Source organism: Emiliania huxleyi (genome assembly GCF_000372725.1).
Source record: "Emiliania huxleyi CCMP1516 unplaced genomic scaffold EMIHUscaffold_399, whole genome shotgun sequence".
NCBI lineage: Eukaryota > Haptophyta > Isochrysidales > Noelaerhabdaceae > Emiliania > Emiliania huxleyi.
This window is the reverse complement of record NW_005198972.1, coordinates 65,210-69,761: the sequence shown is the minus strand read 5'-3', so window position 1 is coordinate 69,761 and position 4,552 is coordinate 65,210.

Sequence of the window (4,552 nt, the reverse complement as noted above, 5' to 3'; positions counted from 1 at the left end):
GAGCCTCGCCCTCGCGCGTGACGAGCCACGCTTCGGCACCTTCAGGCGTCTGGTCCGGCGATGGCGCTGCGCCGCCGTTCGACCCGCGCGCCGTGCCGCCGTTCGACTCGTGAGCTCCACCCTGCCCCTCCACGCTCGCAGCAAAGGCGGCCTTGCGCGCTGCGGAGACGGCGTCGTGAGTGAGCAAGCACCGGACCGCAGCAGCCCCGCCACTCCCTGGCCGCCGACATGCACGGCCTAGCGCGAGAGGCGTCGACGCGGCAGCTGCCGCAGCCTGGTCGATCAAGGCGAGCGCCACGGCCCATGCTGTGACGACGCCGACGGCGCGTGGAGCGATGACAAGCGTGGCGTAGGTCGACCAGAGGAGGGTGGCCGCCGCCGCGGCGAGCAGCAGCGCCACCGGCTCGCTAGACGGCCGCACCTCTCCGTCAGCCATCACCACCGTCGAGGGGAGCGGGAGCCACCACACGTCGGACGTGCTCCAGTGGCGCAAGCGTTGGCCCTTGCGCCGACGCAGTGAGGCGCGAGCAGCGGCCGCGAGGACGGAGGCCGAAGCCAGCAACGACAGCGTCCATCCCGCTACGGCAACGGCGCCAGCAGAGGAAACGCCGACGAGAGTGCCGACCGCCACAGCACCTGCAAGGCTTCTTTCTACTGCACTGCGTGCGTTGCGCCCGAGAAAGCCGCCGTTGACTGCCGCCTCGTGCCGAGCGTATGTGGCAGCGAACGCCAATGCCACCGCCGCCGACGAGAGGGCAGCGACGGCGAGGGACATCGTGGCGATTACAACGATCAGCGCTGAAGCGGTGGCGGCGGTCACCACCGCCGCCACCCGCAGGTGGCGTGGTGTCGCCCCACTCGTGCGATCTACGTCGTCAGCGAATTCCCACAACAGGGCCGCACAGAGCGCGAGGGGCGAGAGCAGCGCCCAGATCATGCCCACCGTCTCGAAGGCGCATGCTTCACTGCTCGCTGGCCTCTGCAGTGGCGGGGGCCACAGCGCGGCGAGGAGAGCGACGCCGGCGAGGTGGGTGGCGGCAAAGGCGCCGCAGAAGGCGAGGAGTGGCTCTGGCGCGTCCGGGCGGTGGTGCGCCGCGGTGAGCGCTGCGGCGGTGAGGACGGACTCGATGAGGAGGAGCGTGAGTGCTGCGCCGGCTGCAGCCGAAGCCAAGCTGCAGCCGAAGGCGACGCCAGCGAGCATGACCTGGGCGGTCACGACAGCTGCGCCACCCAGCAAAGCCACGTCTCGCGGCGACTCCTCGTGGGCTATCTTCACAGCGCGCGCAAACGAGCGCTGTAGGCCGCCGCCGCGGCCAGCTGCAGACCCAGATCCGGAATCAGAGCCGGCGTTGTCCTCACCGAGTATTGCGTAGCCTCTCGCATTAGCAGTCAGAGACTTGAGCCCGGCAACGTCGATGGCGACCCAGCCATTGCTCTCCCACGCACTGCGGAGCGCCGAGCAGCCAAAGGCAATCCCGGGCAAGAGCCCGACCAGCGGCAGCAGCAGCGCACAGCGCAGCAGCGCCGCACACGCCGCGCCGCAGCCGAGGCACACCACGCTCCAAACCGCGGCCGCGCGGAGGAATGCCTGCTCGTCAGGCCTCGCGCCGCGCCGCCGCCACGAGCGCAAGAGGTGAGCCGCCCACAGGTCGAGAACGAGGCAAAACGGAGCGAGGGCGCCGAGGGCAACCTGCGGCAGCGCGCAGCCGCCGAGGGTCAGCGGCCGGAAAGCAGTCCCGGCAAGCGCGAGCACAGCGACGGCGTGTGCAGCCGTCAGCCGGCACAGCGAGGCTTCCGCCGAGGAGACGCTGCGCCACAGCTCAGCCCAACTGGTGCCGCCGCCGCCGTCGTCGCCCTTGCCGCTTTCGGCGACCGACGTCGCCTCCCCTCCGCCGCCCTCCCGTGCCGCAACGAGCGAAGCGAGGTAAGCGCGCAGCGGCGAGGGAGGAGGAGGGTTGCGCAATGCGATTGCGCGGCGGCCGAGCAAGCCACCATGGAGAGCGTAGAGCAGGGCCTCGCCGGTGGCGACGTGGCTCTCGCCGCAAGCGATCAGCACGACTCGCGTCGTCGCACACAGCGCGAGCAGAGAGACGCGAGACGACAGAGCGCCGCTCCGCTGGTGAAGCAGCGCGAGGCCGTCGAGGCACAAGACCGCCGCCGCGGCAAGGGACGTCGCTGTCGGCTCGAGCGGCGCGACGAAGGGACCTGCTGTTGCGTACCACGCGAGGGAGGCGGCGTAGAGGACGGCGCAAGCTGCGCTCACCAGCAGCGGCGGCGGCGGCTGAAACGGCGGCGTGCCGTCATCGTCGGCGTCAGTGTCAGCGGCGCCCTCCCGGCCGGGCTGCCAGGGTTGCGCTGCGGTCAGCCGGGCCATCACCAGCAGCGGGGCGAGGTTGAGCGAGAGCAGCGCCGCGCTGCTCGCTGCAAAGGCAGAGTGGTGCTGCCCAGCCGTGCCGGTCGGCGTGTATGCAATCAAAAGTTGTGCAACCGCTGCCACAGCCGCGCAGCTCGCGAGTACGGCCTGAGCTCTGCTGGAAAAGTGGTACGACAGGGTGCGGCCTCGCATCAGCGTCGCGCCCGCCACCATCGCGGCGGGAAGCTGCAGGCTGAGCGACAGCAGGAGGTCCTTTCCCAGCGGAGGACCGACTGTGGCCCAGCAGACAAAGCCGAAGGCAAAAGACAGCGCCAGCGGCAACGCAACGATGGCTCGAAGCAGCAGCACGTCCACCTCTGTCTTGCCGGGAGCGCCGACGATGAGCGCAGCAGGCCGCCAGTCGACACGGGAGAGAGCAACAGCGGCGGCGGTCGCCGAAGCTGCAAGCAGCAGCGCGAAGGTGATGGCGAGCGGGTATGGCAGCAAACTGGCGCCGGAGGGCAGCATATATGTGCACACCCAGCGACTCCGGCGAGACGCTCGAGCCACCCTCGCGGCCAAGCAGTCGCCACCCTGTACTGGTACTGGGCCACGGTGGGCCACCTCGTTTTGCAAAAAAAGTCGCGGCAAACTCACGTTGCTCGCCGGCGCCATCCCAACGGTACACAATCATGAAGCTCGGGCCTCATTGACAGTAGCGGAAACCGCGCGGCTGGCCCGCGCGGGCGCGTGTTACCGCGGCCGAGTCCGTAGGGACGAGAGCCCCACGTTCTGGTTCGTTCGCAGACAGACCAGCCAGTCTCCAGTGTCAGACCAACCAGGAGGACACAGCACAGGCAGCGTGAAGAATAATTTCACGGCGCGCGCAAAGGTGTCTCACAATTTCTCGCTGCCTCTCTCTCACAACACTAGGCTCCGATGCGAGGACGCAAGTCCGCCAAGCGCCAACCTCGGCCATTCCAACGGCCACTCGGCCAGAACGCTCGCTTAAGGCTGATTGGCTAGACGAGCGGTTTACCTCCACGGGGCTGTTGGCGCAGGGGGGGTGTCAATCACGCTCCCGGGACGCCGGAGAGATCGGGTTGGTCTCCCCCGCCTTCAGCCCTGACCCGACGGGGACGCCAGCCCTACTGTGTGAATTCGCGGAGCGAAGAAAATTTTTAGCCGGAATACGTCCATTTTTGGAGCTTGGAATACGGCGTATTCCATGGAATACGTGGAATACGGGTGGAATACGGCAGAATACAGGCCTCTGGGAGGTCATTTGGAATACGTGGAAAACGTATTCAGACAGACAGTAGGGACGCCACCAACCAGCACCACCCTCGCCGACACAGACACAGCCACAATACATACTTTACATACAGACACAGCGGCGGGGGTGGGTGATGGCTGCGCTAAAATAGACTCGACTGGCCGCCTGTGACTGGCGAGGGAAGAGCTACAACACTGGAAATGGTGAGGCCGTGAACGCGTAAATTGCCGCCCGTGACGCGAACGTCCAACGACCACACTGGTTTCCATGGTGAAGGTGCGCTCCGTGGGCTTGCTTGAAGCGACTCTTCAGCAGCTTGACGCAGCGACCGTCGATGCGCTGCTGCGAATCCCTCCGAATGATACCGACACGCTTCTGAGCTTCGCAACGGCGCTGCCACCAGCCGGCCTCTCCGAGGCTGTGGCGATCACGAAGCTTGTTGAGAACTGCCAGAAGAGCGCTCAGAAGGCTACACGCCTGGTCATCACCTGCGCCGATCGGCAGACGGCGTCCATCTTTGTTCGATCCACCGGTTTCCGCTGCATCGTCTGCAACCGCAAGTGCTCCCGCCTCTGCTCCAAGTGCGGGATTGTCGCTGTCTGCGAGGCGTGCGAGCCGCGGCTTCCGGCGGAGCATCGTCGCGTCTGCTGCGCGGTCGCCGAGCAAGCGTCGCCGAGGACGCTCATGGAGTCGGCAGTGTGCCCTCTCGCCGACGAGGAGGACTGGGGGTGGCTCGACTGCTCCAGCTTTGACGAGGCGCTGGCGCACGCGAAGGAGGAGCAGGAGTCCGAGCAGTGCCGCAGCCCTGCGACGCAGGCCGGCAGCCCTCCGCGGGCAGGCGGCAGCAGGAAGAAGCGCGGAAAGCGAGCCAAGTGACGCACTCGACGTGGACGCCTGGCACACGTGCTCCGCATGTGGCTGCG